The sequence below is a fragment of the Tursiops truncatus genome, chromosome 2 (genome assembly GCF_011762595.2).
Source record: "Tursiops truncatus isolate mTurTru1 chromosome 2, mTurTru1.mat.Y, whole genome shotgun sequence".
In the NCBI taxonomy this organism is placed as follows: Eukaryota; Metazoa; Chordata; class Mammalia; order Artiodactyla; family Delphinidae; genus Tursiops; species Tursiops truncatus.
The window spans coordinates 84,622,665-84,639,242 of record NC_047035.1 but is presented as its reverse complement, the minus strand read 5'-3'; the positions used below and the strand labels follow the sequence as shown (position 1 = coordinate 84,639,242).

The 16,578-nt window shown below is 37.8% G+C and overlaps 1 protein-coding gene across 30 annotated transcripts in view; it reads right to left on the bottom strand.

Annotated features, from left to right (window-relative positions):
* The window catches only part of MGA (MAX dimerization protein MGA), a 156,266-nt gene that overhangs the window by 71,060 nt on the left and 68,628 nt on the right, over positions 1-16,578 (bottom strand). The gene's annotated exons all lie outside the window — the stretch shown is intronic.

Below are 16,578 nucleotides of genomic sequence, written 5' to 3'. Positions count from 1 at the left end.
AAGCCCTCTCATTTCCCTTTCCCTATTATCTCACTTTTTATGTATATTTATGTATAAATGTCATTCTCCATCAAGTAATTTAGGATTCACATTTAATGATAGTTCTTTCCATTATCTTCGTATTTCACAGTGTGAACTTCTAAAATGCAGAAAATAATCTCTACCTTTTTCTCATTTAGCCATATGACTTGAATTATGCTTGCAATATAGCTGAGAACCTTGTGAAGCTAAATCTTGGCTGCTACCAAAATAACTGCTTTCACATCTTCCTGAAATATTAAACTTGCTAAATTACAAAAGTTATTTCCAAAGAGTCTCTCTCTTCTTATCGTCCAATAAAAACTTTACACACAAAGCATGAATTTTTTTTCCTTGGCAGGAAGATTTTGCAAACAATCCTGAAATTTTATACTTTTAAGAAGTCGCTATACAAAAAAATTAGGTGCAAGGTTATCTAACCAAAAATATGGGCAAAACCACTGATTTGTACACATCAATTAATTTAAAGGATTACATTTTTGTTGGTATACACAACCTATGCAACAAGTAAGTATGACATGACAGTCACTGTGAAACACACTAAAAAAGCTTTAAGTGCTATGGATAAACAAACTCATTCAGGCAACATTTACTGAGTTCTGACAATGTGCCAGACACATTTTTTGGGGGCACAGGGATTTACCAAAATAAATAAAGCACAGTCCCTACATTCAAGGAATGCACAGATCAATGCAGGAGACAGACAAATAGACAATATAATGTTACTTAGTTTAATAGATACTAAGATATGTATAGGGACTTCCCTGGTGGCGCAGTGGTTAAGAATCCACCTGACAATGCAGGGGACACGGGTTTGATCCCTGGTCCGGGAAGATCCCACATGCTGCGGAGTAACTAAGCCCGTGTGCCACAACTACCGAGCCTGCACTCTAGAGCCCATCGCCCACAACTGCCAAAGCCCGCGCGCCTAGGGCCTGTGCTCTGCAACAGAAGAAGCCACCACAATGAGAAGCCTGCACACCACAACGAAGAGTACGCCCCCTCGCCGCAACTAGAGAAAGCCCACGTACAACAACGAAGATGCAATGCAGCCAAAAAAATTAATAAAATTAAAATAAATAAACTATTAAAAAAAGAGATACATACAGACGCACATTAGGAAAAGCCATAACGTAATGCCTTCCATGAAACTGGTAATTAGAGTAACAGAAAGAAGAAATCCACTGGAAAAGATAATGTAGAGTGGAAAACAAAAGAGCTCTTGGAAACTGAAATCGGACACCTGCAATAAATACATCAGTAAGTTAGAAGCTAAATCAAGGAAATCTCACATAATGTACAGCAAAAAGATAATGACAAGAAATAAAAGACTGATTATATAAGATAACCAATCCAGTAGATGGAACACCCAACTATCAAGAGTTTTTTTAGAAAAGAGAAAACAGGACTTCCCTGGTGGCGCAGTGGTTAAGAATATGCCTGCCAGTGCAGGGGACACAGGCTCAAGTCCTGGTCCAGGCAGATCCCACAAGCTGTGGAGCAGGTAAACCCGTGCACCACAACTACTGAGCCTGCGCTCTCGAGCCCACAGGCCTTAAAAAAAAAAAAGAAAGAAAAAAAAATTTTTAATAAAAAGAGAAAAAGAAAGTGAAAAAATTAACAGAGAAATAATACTTAAATGTTCCTAGGGCCAAAGAATATGAACTTCTTGTTTTGAAAAAACGTATTTTCGCACAATGATGAGAACAACCATACCGCGGCTCATCATTGTGAAATTTCATAAGAGAGATCAACAAAAAAATCTTAAGAGCCTTCAAACCACCAGGAATCAAATTTCTCAACAGCAAACTGGAACCCGACAACACATTTTCAGCATGGAACTCTACACTCAACCAAAAAAATTATGGAAGTATGAGGGTATAATAAAGCTATTTTTCAACATGCAAGAAGAAAACTGTTAAGAGGGGTGAAGAAGGGGATTACTACCTTCCTCAGAAGTGATTTTATTTAAACATTCTAAAATTCTATGTCCCATACATCCTTTCTGAAGAAATTACTGAAAATGTACTTGAAAAATGCAAATTAAAACCAGAATGATCCCACTTTCACCACTTCTATTTAACACAGTACTGAAAATTGTAACTAAAGCAATTAGGTAGGAAAAAAATAGTATCAATTCAAATTGGAAAGGAAAAAATAAAGGTATCTCTGTCACAGATGACATGATCTTATATGTAGGAAACTCTGAATAATACACACACACACACACGCACACACACACACACACGCGCACACACACACACACAGAGTTAGTTAATAAATTCAGCAAAGCTGCACGATACAAAATCAATATAAAGGATCAGCTTTATTTCCATACACTGTGCAATACACAATATGAAATAGCAATTTCCTTTTCAAAACCAAAATAAGGATGAAACTAACAACCGGTTCTTTGAAAAGATAAAATTGACAACCCTTTACCCAAACTCATCAATAAAAAAAAAAAGAGGACCCAAAAATATCAAAAATAAAAAAAAGAGAAGTAACAACCGACACCACAGAAACATTTATGTTATCTGATTATGTTATATAATCATTTAGGATTATAAAGAGATTACACCACAGAATTATATGCCAATAAAATGGGCAACCTAGAGGAACTGGATAAATTCCTAGAAATAATCACCTAGTACAATCTCCCAAGACTGAATCAGGAAGAAATACAAAATATAAACAGGCCGATTACAGTAAGTTCCCTACATACGAACCTTCAAGTTACGAACTTTCAAAGATGCGAACATGCATTCCATCACCGTCAGGCATGAGTGAAATTGTAGCTTGCCCTCCACCTCCTATTGCTGAAGATCCTTCAGCTCTACTATATCCCACACCTCCCCTCCCACCTCTAGTCAGTAACTTTTCTTGCCAGTTCACTTGATGCCAGCCCCTGTACACCAGCTGTTGTACTATATATACTGTACTTTTCAAGGTACTGAACAGTAAGACTATAAATATTATCTTTATTTTTTGTGTTTGCTTGTTCTTTATGTATTATTTGTGTGAAAAGTATTATAAAACTACTACAGAACAGTACTATATAGCCAATTGTGTTAGTCGGGTACCTAGACTAACTTCGTTGGACTGACAAACAAACTGAATGTACGAACACACTCTCAAAACAGAACTCATTCATATGTAGGGGACATACTGTAGAAATAATAAAATTGAAACAGTAATTTATAAGACTCCCGAGAAACAAAAGTCCAGGACCAGATGGCTTCAAAGGTGAATTCTACCAAACATTTAGACAATTAACACCTATTCTTCTCAAAATATTCCAAAACATCGAAGAGAAAAGAATGCTTCCGAACTTCTATTAGGCCAGCATCACTCTGATACCAAAATCAAAGACATCACCCCCTCGCAAAAACAATTACAGGCCAATGTCACAGATGAACATAAATGTAAAAATCCTCAACAAAATACAAGCAAAACATATTCAACAATGCATTAGAAGGATCATAAGGACTTCCCTGGAAGCCCAGTGGTTAAGACTCAGTGCTCCCAATGCAGGAGGCCCAGGTTTGATCCCTGGTCAGGGAACTGGATCCCGCATGCTGCAACTAAGAGCCCACATGCCGCAACTAAAAGATCCTGCATGCTGCAACTAAAGATCCCTCCTGCCAAAACTAAGACCCAGCTCACCCAAATAAATAAGTAAATACAAAAGGATCACAAACCTTGATAAAGTGGGGTTTAACCCAGCAATGCAAAGATGGTTCAATATCTGCAAATCAATCTGGTAATGGTAATACCACATTAACAAGTTGAAGAATAAAAACCATGTCATCTCAATAAATGCAGAAAAAGCTTTTTGACAAAATTCAGAATCCATTTATGATTAAAAAAACTATCAACAAAGTAGGTACAGAGAGAACATACCTCAACATAATAAAGGTCATACAACAAAAATATAGCCAACACCATACTCAATAGCGAAAAGCTGAAAGCATTGCCTCGAAGATCAGGAACCAGACAAGATGACCACTCTCACCCCTTTTATTCAACATAATATTGGAAATCCTAACCAAAACAATAAGACAAGAAAAATAAATAAAAAGAATCCAAATTGGAAAGGAAGAAGTAAAACTGTCACTGTTTTCAGGTGACATACTATTGCCATATATAGAAAATTCTAAAGACGCCACCAAAAAACTATTAGAACAAATAAATGACTCCGTAAAGTTTCAGGATACAAAATTAAAACACAGAAATCTGTTGTGTTTCTACACACTAACAACAAGCTATCAGGAAGAGAAACTAAGGAATCAATCTCATTTACAACTGCATCAAAAAGAAATAAAATACCTAGAAATATAGCTAACTAAGGAGATAAAAGACTTGTACTCAGAAAACTATAAGACAGTGATGAAAAGAATTGAGACAACACCGACAGATGAAAAGATATACCATGCTCATAGACTGGAAGAATTAACATTGTTAAACTGACTGTACCACCCAAGACAATCTACAGATTGAATGCAATCCCTATCAAAATACCAATAGCATTTTTCATAGAACCAGAAAAAATTACTCTAAATTTGTATGAAAACCTGAAAGACCCCACAGAGTCAAAACAATATTGAGAAACAAGAACAAACTGGAGGTACCATGATCACTGATTTCAAACTATACTACAAAACTACAGTCATCAAAACAGTAAGGTACGTGCACAAAAGTAGACACAGATCAATGGAACAGAACAGAGCGCCCAGAAGTGAACCCATACTTACATGGACATTTAATCTACAACACAGGAGCAAGAATATACAATGGGGAAAAGACAGCCTTTTCAATAAATGGTGTTGAAAAAACCGGACAACTACATGCAAAAGAATCAAACTGGACTATTTTCTCACACAATATACAAAAATAAACTCAAAGTGGATTAAAGACTTAAAGGTAAGACCTGAAATCATAAAACTCCTAGAAGAAAACATAGGCAGTGTTAGCAATATTTTTTACCTTAGTATTAACAATATTTTTTTGGATATGTCTCCTGGGGCAAGGCAAACAAAAGCAGAAACAGAAACAAATCGGACTACATCAAACTAAAACGCTTTTTGCACAGCTTTTGCACCATCAACAAATGAAAAGGCTGCCTACTGAATGAGAGAAGATATTCACAAACAATTTAACAAACGGCTAATATCCAAAATATACAAAAATTCATTTAACTCAACATCAAAAAAAACAAGCAGGGCTTCCCTGGTGGCGCAGTGGTTGAGAGTCCACCTGCCGATGCAGGGGACACGGGTTCGTGCCCCGGTCCGGGAAGATCCCACATGCCGCGGAGCGGCTAGGCCTGTGAGCCATGGCTGATGAGCCTGCGCGTCCGGAGCCTGTGCTCCGCAACAGGAGAGGCCACAACAGTGAGAGGCCTATGTACCACAAAAAAAAAAAAAAAAAAAAAATTTAAAAAAAAAGTGAACAAATGTAACAAAACAAAAACAGAGTCACAGATCTAGAGAAGAAACAGATGGTTACCAGAGGAGGGGAGGGTGAGGGGGAATGAATGAAATAAGTGAGGGAAATTGAAAGAGGTACAAACTTCCAGTTACAAAATAAATGAGTTACAGGGATGAAATGTACAGTGCAGGAAATACAGCCAATAAGAATGTAATATCTTTGCATACTGACAGATGGTAACTAGATTTATAATGATAATCACTTTGTAATGTATAGAAAAATCAAATCACCCTATGCCATGCGCCAGAACGAACATATTGTTGACGTCTATTATACTTCAAAACAAACTCAGAAAGAAATCAGATTTGTGGTTACTGGAGGCAGGGGAATGGGAAATTGGATGATGGTGGTGAAAAGGTATAAACTTACAGTTAGAAAATAAATAAGCACTAGACTTACAATGTACAACATGATTAATAATAAACACTGCTGTATGTTATACATTAAAGTTACTCTGAGAGTAAATCCTAAGAGTTCTCATCACAACGCCTGCCTCAAAATAATCTCAGCTTCCAAATCAAGCTTGCATATAGAAGACAAAGTTTGCATATAGCTAAATACCACTTTCAGATATGATGATAATGCTGTTTCTTGGAGCATGCATATCAAGTTGTTTTTTTCCCTTCAGTAACAAAGATACTGATGCACTCATAAATCTGAACCATTTTCTTGACTCATTAAGATCAGAAGTTTATAATACCACATGTAACACCAAAAGCCACTGTCTATAACAAAGAAATACACATGACTCTTTCAGCTAACAAACTCCTCACCCTGGCCTCCAAAGTAATTTTAAAAGTAAATCCTCCATCATCCAAGGATAGATTAAACTGCTTTTGGATAATGAGGGTAAAAATACTGGTGTTGCCAAAAAATTCCTAGAAGAGAACACAGGCAAAACATTCTCTGACATAAATCATACCAATGTTTTCTTAGGTCAGTCTCCCAAGGCAATAGAAATGAAAGCAAAAATAAACAAATGGGACATAATCAAACTTAAAAGCTTTTGTACAGCAAAGGAAACTATAAACAAAACAAAGAGACAACCTATGGACTGGGAGAAAATATTTGCAAATGACGTGACCAACAAGGACTTAATTTCCAAAATATACAAACAGCTCACACAACTCAATAACAAAAACAAACAACCCAACTGAAAAAAGGACAAAAGACCAAAATAGAACTTTCTCCGAAGAAAATATACAGATGGCCAACAGGGCCATGAAAAGATGCTCAACACCACTAATTATTAGAGAAATGAAAATCAAAACCACAATGAGGTATCACCTCACACCAGTCAGAAAGGCCATCATTAAAAAGTCTACAGAGTTTCCCTGGTGGCGCAGTGGTTGAGAGTCCGCCTGCTGATGCAGGGGACACGGGTTCGTGCCCCGGTCCGGGAAGATCCCACATGCCGCGGAGCAGCTGGGCCCGTGAGCCATGGCCGCTGAGCCTGCGCATCCGGAGCCTGTGCTCCGCAACAGGAGAGGCCACAGCAGTGAGAGGCCCACGTACCGCCAAAAAAAAAAAAAAAAAGTCTACAAATGACAAATGCTGGAGAGGGTGTGGAGAAAAGGGAATCCTCCTACACTGTTAGTGGGAACGTAAATTAGTGCAGCCACTATGGAAAACAGTATGGAGGTTCCTCAATAAACTAAAAATAGAATTGTCATAGGATCCAGCAATCCCACTCCTGGGCATCTATCTGGACAAAACTATAATTCAAAAAGATACATGCACCCCATGCTCACAGCAGCACTATTCACAACAGCCAAGACATGGAAACAACCTAAATGTCCATCAACAGATGACTGGATAAAGAAAATGTGGTACATGTAATATATAATGGAATACTACTCAGCCATAAGAAAAGGAATGAAATAATGCCATTTGCAGCAACATGGATGCAACCAGAGATTATCATACTAAGTGAAGTAAGTCAGAAAGAGAAAGACAAACACCATATGATATCACATATGTGGAATCTAAAATATAACACAAATGAACTTACCCACAAAACAGAAACAGATTCACATAGAAAACAGACTTGTGGTTGCCAAGGGGAAAAGAAGAAGGGGAGGGATGCATTGGGAGTCTGGGAGTAGCACATGCAACTATTATGTACAGAATGGATAAACAACAAGGTCCCACAGGATAGCAGTGTATATTCAATGTCCTGTGATAAACCATAATGGAAAAGAATATGAAAAAGAATGTACATATATGTCTAACTGAATTGCTTTGCTGTACAATAAAAATTAAACACTAAATCAACTATCCTTCAATAAAATCAATTCAAAAAAATACTGGTGTTGAAGTGTTTCAATTTTTTTAAATTGTACTGGGTAATCAAGATGATTACACACTGGGTGGCATCCTCTAGTTGCAAATGCCAAAAAAAAAAAAAAAAAAGCCACACTGAAAAGCATAAACTGAAAACCACTTTCCCCCTTGACAGAATAAAAGAAAAACCTGTTCACTGCTTGAGTAACATATACTCCACCTGTCAACTACCCTTAGAAAATAGCAAAGCACTAACTTGCCCATAAACAAGTCAGGGAACTCATCAATGTGGGGATTCCAAACTCAATAGTAGCTGTTAATGGGATATGAATTAAGTGAGAAAAGGAAGGTAAACGAAAAGTACTGGGCTGGGATATACTTCTGCCGAACTTGGGTTTTAACACTCAAATAAGGCAAGTTTCCAGCTGCACATGTACGGAGTTTAGAAATAGCCACTATGTTCTAACAAGTGAAAAGTTAAAGGGACTGAAAAATCAACAACTCTTTTGAATCCATAAGAGACGGTGAGGGGACTCCCTCGTGGTCCAGTGGTTAAAAATCCACCTTCCAATGCAGGGGACGCGGGTTCCATCCCTGGTCAGGGAACTATAAGATCCCACATGCTGCAGGGAAACTAAGCCTGTGCACCGCAACAAAGAGCCCACATGTCGCAACTAAGAACCGACGCAGCCAAATAAATATTTTTTGAAAAGAAACAAGCCAGGTTTCACACAGGCTTCTCTATTTAAAAAAAAAAGAGAGAGAAAGAGACAGTGAGAGTACAGTGCAAACTGCTGAAAACAGTCAGGTGGATACAGGGGATCATGGTTGGAGCAGTAACTGACAATGGAAACCACCTTGGGAACCAGTGCCAGGGTAGAAAAACCTGAACTGTAACTGGAGTTGCTGGAGGCTCAATGTAGACAAGCCTGAGTTTAAAACTCCAGGGGTACCCAGTTATAGGGGTGCTCCCACATTTCTGTAAGTTTTCCACCAGGAGCTAGACTAGGTTCTCACAGTAAATATTTCCTCGTGAGAAAAATCCTGGGCCGGGGGGGTCAGTCTCTGTTACTTGTAACAAAAAAGCCTAACCTCTGGAAAAATTAGTTAACCAGTCTAACTTGGTGGGTTTTATCAGAGCCTAACTGACCTGGGGAAAGGAAATATCTAACTCCAGCCTACTCTAGCCAATCCTGTCCAACTTAAGGGGGCAAGAAAGAATATGAGAAGTACTTGTGAAGTTCACAGTCCAGAGGCACAGACTCATTAAAAACTGAGACCTAACCATAGGACTAAAGTAAAGAACACTTCCCTTTCCCTCACATCCATTCCTTACCACAACATTACTAAAGGCCTATTTACAGCACTTCCTTTTACCTAACACATCATGTCCAACTATCAAGAAAACATTACAAAGCATACTAAAAGGCAAAAAACCACAATTTGAAGACAGAGCAATCATCACAATTATCATACTGGGATGCTGAAATTACCAGACTGGGAATTTATAACTATGATTAACATACTAAGGATTCTAATAAATAAAGAAATAACATGCAAGAACAGATGTGCAATGTAAGCAGAGAAATGAAAATCCTAAGAAAAACAAAAAGATGCTAAAGATCAAAAATATGGTAAAAGAAATGAAGAATGCCTTTGATAGGCTTATTAGTAGACTAGACACGGCTGAGGAAACAATCTCTGAGCTTGAAGATATAGCAACAGAAATCTCCAAAACTGAAAAGGAAAGAAAACAAAGGCTGAAAAGAACAGAATATCCAAGGACTGTGGGACAACTACAAAAGATGCAAGGGCTTCCCTGGTGGTGCAGTGGTTGAGAGTCCGCCTGCCGATGCAGGGGACAGGGGTTCGTGCCCTGGTCCGGGAAGATCCCACATGCCGCGGAGCGGCTGGGCCCATGAGCCATGGCCGCTGAGCCTGCGCGTCCAGAGCCTACGTTCCGCAACGGGAGAGGCCACAACAGTGAGAGGCCCGCGTACCGCAAAAACAAACAAACAAAAAAAAAGATGCAACATACGCATAATGTGAGTATCAGAAGAAGAGAGAAACAGAAGAAATATTTAAAACAATGATGACTGAGATTTCTCCAAATTAACGTCAGACATCAAACCACAGAACCAGAAGCTCACAGAACACCAAGAAGGATAACTACCGAAAGACTATATGTAGTGATGCCATTTTTAAACTACAGAAAATCAAAGATAAAGAAAATATACTAAAAGAAGCCAGAGGAAAAAGACACCTTACCTACAGAGGAACAAAGATAAGAATTCTATCCAACTTCTCAGAAACCACAGAATCAAAAAGAGTGAAATATTATAAGTATTCAGAGAGTAAAACACCAACCTAGAATTCTGTACCCTGCAAAATTAAAGGAGAAATAAAGACTTTCACAAACAAAAATTAACAGAATTTGTTGCCAGTTGATCTGACTTGCAAGAAATATTAAAAGAAGTCCTTCAGACAAATGTAAAATATCACAGGTCAAACTCAGATCTCCATAAAGAATAAGGAAGAAATAAGTGAATGTAAAATAAAAACTTTCTTTTGTTGTTGTTCTTAGTTGATCTAACAGGTAAAAATTTGTTCAAAATAGGGCTTCCCTGGTGGTGCAGAGGTTGAGAGTCCGCCTGCCGATGCAGGGGACACGGGTTCATGCCCTGGTCAGGGAAGATCCCACATGCCGCGGAGCGGATGGGCCCGTGCTCCATGGCCGCTGAGCCTGCGCATCCAGAGCCTGTGCTCTGCAGTGGGAGAGGCCATGGCAGTGAGAGGCCCGCGTACCACACACACACACACAAAAAAAGAATGTAAAAATTTGTTCAAACTAATAATAGCAACAATGCATTTGATTACTTACGTATATATCACATATATATACTTATACATAAGTGAAATGAATGATGGCAGTGATACAAAGAACAGGAGAGAGGATTTACAAACTACCTGTGAAGCAATATAGTGTTATCTGAAAATGGACTTGGGTTAAGTTGTAAATGTATATTCAAACCATAGAGTAACCACTAAAAAGAGTTAAAGTATAACTGATATGCTAAGAAGAGAAAGAAAACCAAATCATATAAAATGCTCAACTAAAACCACAAAAGGCAAATAAAGAGTGGAAAACAAAAATAGAAACAAAGAAAAAGGACAAAAGAAAAGCTGTAACAATTATGGTAGATATTAATCCAACTGTTTCAATAATCATTTTGAATGTCAACAGTCTAAATGCACCAGTCAGAATGGATCAAAAAACAGGACCCGGGGCTTCCCTGGTGGCGCAGTGGTTGAGCGTCCGCCTGCCGATGCAGGGGACACAGGTTCGTGCCCCAGTCCAGGAAGATCCCACATGCCGCGGAGCGGCTGGGCCCGTGAGCCATGGCCACTGAGCCTGCGCATCCGGAGCCTGTGCTCCACAACGGGGGAGGCCACAGCAGTGAGAGGCCTGCGTACTGCAAAAAAAAAAAAAAAAAAAAAAAAAAAAAAAACAAGACCCAGGGCTTCCCTGGTGGCACAGTGGTTAAGAATCCACCTGCCAATGCAGGGGACGTGGGTTCGACCCCTGGTCCGGAAAGATCCCACATGCTGCGGAGCAACTAGGCCCGTGCGCCACAACTACTGAGCCTGCGCTCTAGAGCCCACAAGCCACAACTACTGAAGCCCAAGCACCTAGAGCCCGTGCTCTGCAAAGAGAAGCCACTGCAATGAGAAGCCCGCACACTGCAACAAGAGCAGCCCCCGGTTGCTGTAACTAGAGAAAGCCTGCGCACAGCAACGAAGACCCAACACAGCCAAAAATAAATAAAATAAATTAATTTTTTAAAAAAAGACCCAATTACATATTGGGTCTGTAAAATCCACTTTAAATATAAAGACACATAAAAATTAAAAGTAAATGGATAGAGAAAAATATATCATGCTAACACTAATCAAAAGAAAGCAGGAGTAGCTATTTTAATTTCAGACAGAATAGACTTAAAAGTAATGAAAGTTATCAGGGATAATGAAGGATGTTACATAATTATAAAGGGTGAATCCTCCAAGAAGACGTAACAATCCTTAATGTATATGTGCCCCAAAACAGAGTATCAACCTACATGAAGCAAAAACTAAAAGAAATGGCAAGGAGAAACAGATGAATCTACTATTAGAGACTGAAACACATCAGAAATGGACAGATCCAGCAGGCAGAAAGGCAGTAAGGACATAATGGAATTCAGTTAAGCCATCAATTAACTAGATCTAATTGACATGTATAGATTACTTCAACAACAGCAGAATACACATTCTTCTCAAGTTAACATGGAACATTCACCAAGCTAAACCACATTCTGGACCATAAAACACATCTTAAATAACTTAAAAGACTATAATGGAATTAAACTAGAAATCACTGACAGAAAGATAACAAAAATCCCAAAGTAACTGATTAAACAATACACTTCTAAATAACACATGGGTCAAAGAAAAAATCTCGAGAGAAATTTTTAAATATTCTGAACTAAGTGAAAATATAAATACAACTTATCAAAATTTGTGGTACACAGAGAAAGCAGCGCTTACAAAGAAACATAGCACTGAATGCATATATTAGAAAAGAAAGAAGATCTAAAATCAATAATCTAAGTTTCCACCTTAGGAAATTAGAAAAAAAGGAGCAAATTAAATCCAAAGTGAGCAGCAGAAAAGAAATAAGAATCAGGGCAGAAATCAATGAAATTAAAAACAGAAAAATCAGTAGATAAAAATCAATAAAACCGAAAGCTGATTTTTTTAACTTTTGATTTTTTTTATTGATCTTTTCAGAGATCAATTAAAAAAAGTCAATAAGCCTCTAGCCAGGCTAAGGAAGAAAGAGAGAAGACACAAATTACTATTATCAGAAATAAAAAGAAGGGGGACTTCCCTGGTGACACAGCAGTTAAAAATCCACCTTCCAATGCAGGGGATGTGGGTTCGATCCCTAGTCAGGGAACTGGATCCCACATGCATAGCACAACTAAGAGTTTGCATGCCACAACTAAGGAGACCACCAGCCGCAACTAAGACCTAGTGCAACCAAAATAAATAATAAATTAAATTTAAAAAAAGAAAAAGAGGGACACCACTACAGATCCCATGGACATCAAAAGGATAATAAACGAATATATGAACAATTTTATGCCAACAAATGATACCCTAGATGAAATGAGCCAATTCCTTGAAAAACACAATCTTCCAAAGCTCACACAAGAGACAATCAAAATAGGCCTATATTTATTTAAGAAATTGAATCAATAAGGTTCCAAAACAGAAAGCACCAGGCCCAGATGGGTTCACTGGTAAAATTTCCCAAACATATGAGAAAGAAATGATACCAATTCTCTACAATCTCTTTCAGAAGATGGAGTAGTGGCAATACTTCCTGACTCCTATGAAGCCAGCATAACACCAATCCCAAAACCAGACAAAGACATTACAAGACAACTACAGACCATTATTCCTCAAGAACATAAATGCAAAAATCCTCAAAATAAGAGCAAATCAAATAAAACATATAAAAAGCATTATACACCATGACCATGCGGGATTCATCCCAGGTATACGAGGCTGGTTCATTCAAAAATCAATTAACATAATCCATCACATCAATAAACCAGAAAAGAAAAAAGTCACATGATATCAACAGATTCAGAAAAAAAGCATTTGGCAATATGCAACACCCATCCATGATAAAAACTCTCAGTAAATTAGCAATAGAAGGGAACTTCCTAAACTTAATCAAGAATATCTACAAAGGGAACTAAGATCCCGCATATGGCAAGGCACAGCCAAAAAAAAGAATATTTACAAAAAACCTAAAACAAACATCATACTTAATGGTGAGAAACTAGAAACTTTCCCACTAAGATCAGAAACAAGGCAAGGATGTCATCTCTCATCACTCCTTTTCAGCATCATACTGGAAGTCCTAGTGAATGCAATAGGACAAGAAAAGCAAATAAAGGAATACAGATTTGAGAGAAAGAAAGCTGTCTTGTTTATGAATGACATGATCATCTAGGTAGAAAATCCAAAAGAATCTCCAAAAAACTTCTGGAACTAATAAGTGATTATAGCAAGGTTGCAGAATACAAAGATAAAGTACCAAAGTCAGTTGCTTCCCTATATATCAACAGAGAACAAGTGGAATTTGAAGTTAAAAAAACAATACCATTTACATTGTCACCCCCAAATAGTGAAATACTGATATATAAATCTAATATGTACAAGATCAATATGGGGAAAATGACAATACTCTGATGAAAAAAATTAAAGAACTAAATAAATGGAGAGATAGTCAGTGTTCATGAATAGGAAGAGTCAATATAGTTAAGATGTCAGTTCCTCCCAACTTGATCTATAGATTCAATGCAACCAAAATCAAAATCCCAGCAAGTCATTTTATGGAACTTATTCTCAAGTCTACGTAGAGAAGAAAAAGACCCAGAATAGCCAATACAATATTGAAGGAGAACAAAGTTGGAGGGCTAACACTTACTTAAAAAGCTAGGTTCAAAACTTACTTAAAAAGCTACAGTAATCAAATCAGTGTAGTACTGGTGAAAGAACAAATAGGTCAATGGAACAGACTAGAGAGCCCACAAATAGACTCACATAAATAGAGTCAACTGATCTTTGACAAAGGAGCAAGGACAGTACAATGGAGCAAAGAGAGTCTTCTCAACAAATGGTGCTGGAACAGCAGGACATCCACATGCAAAGAAATCAATCTAGACGCAGACCTTCCAACTTTCACATAAATTAATACAAAATGGATCATAAACCAAAATGTAAAACACAGAACTATAAGGATCCTAAAAGATAACCTAAAAGAAAACCTACATGACCTTAAATATGGCAATGACTTTTTAGATATGAAATCAAAGGCATGATCCATGAAGGAAATCATTGATAGGCTGAACTTCATTAAAATAATAAACTGCTTTGTGAAAGCCAACAAGAGAATGAGAAGACAGACCACAGACTAGGAGAAAATATTTGCAAAAGACATGTTATCCAAAATATACAAGGAACTGGGACTTCCCTGGTGGTCCTTAAGAATCCACCTTCCAATGCAGGGGACGCAGGTTCGATCCCTGGTCAGGGAATTAAGATGCCACATGCCACGGGGCAACTAAGCCTGCACACTGCAACTACTGAGCCCACGCACTCTGCAGCCCGTGTGCCACAAGTAGAGAGAAGCCCGCGTGCCACAACGATCCCGCGTGCCACAACTAAGACCCAAGGCAGCCCCCCAAAAAAACACACCAAAATATATAAGGAACTCTTAAGAAAACAGTAAAACAATCTGATTAGAAAATGGGCCAAAGACCTTAAAAGACACCAAAGATGACATACAGATGGCAAATAAGCATATGAAAAAATGCACCACATCGTGTCATCAGGGAAAGGCAAATTTAAACAAGATACTACTACTACACACCTATTAGAAAGGCCAAAATCCAGAAAACTGACAACACCAAGTGCTGACAAGGATGCAGAGCAACAAGAACTCTCATTTCTGCAAAATGGTACAGCCACTTTGGAAGAGTTTGGCAGTTTCTTATAAACCTAAGACTACTGTTACCGTACAATCTAGTGACCACAATCTTTGGTATATACCCAAGTGAACTGAAGGCTTGGACATGGATGTTTGTGGCAGCTTTATTCATAATTGCCAAAACTGGGAAGCACCCAAGATGTCCTTCAGGAGGTGAATGAATAAATGAACTGGTACAACCAAACAAGGAAATACTATTCAGCACTGAAAAAAAATGTGGTATCAAGCCATGAATAGACATGAAGGAACCTTATATACATATTACTAAGTGAAAGAAGCCAATATGAGAAGGCTACATACTGTATAATTCCAACTATATGAAATTCTGGACAAGGCAAAGCAGTGAGATAATAAAAAGGTAAAAGATTGCCAGATGGGAAGGGGAATTAACAGGTGGAGAATAGAGGATTTCTAGGGCAATGAAAATACTCTGTATGATACAGTGAGGGTGGATACATGTCATTACATATTTGTCCAAACCCACAGAATGTATATCACCAACAATGAACCCTTATGTAATCTACGGACTTTGGGTGATTATGATGCATCAATATAGGTTCATCAATTGACACAAATGTACCACTCTGGTAGGGAATGTTGCTAATGGGAATGGCTATGCATGTGTGGAGGCAGGGGCTGTATGGGAAATCTCTGTACTTTCCTTTCAATTTTGCTGCAAACCTAAAATTGCTCTAAAAACATAAAGACTTTGATAAAAATAAATAAATAACACAAGTTCAAATTTAAAAAGCACAAGAGTATATCATGCTATTTTAACATGTAATAATCTTCAGGTTATTTCTTACTCAGGCAATTTATGGATTAGGAAGTCCACAGGGCACAAAATTCTTATGTACTACATATAAACAACTTTACTTTAAATCTCTTCTGTGCCTCACTGGGTAAATTCTGTTTCAGTTATGATTTGGGGGTCATTCTTTTCCCTTCCCCAATCAATCAAGAGTTGTCTATACATACTGTACATCAACTATATTTCAATATTTTAAAAAATTCATCTATATATATTAACAAGGAACAGCCACACATGATTAACGAAAGTCTAAACCTACAATCTAAATCTAAGGTCCCCATTCTGATGAGTCATCTAATTTGCCTACAATTCTGGATTGTGAACCCAATCCATATTCATTACAGAAAAATGA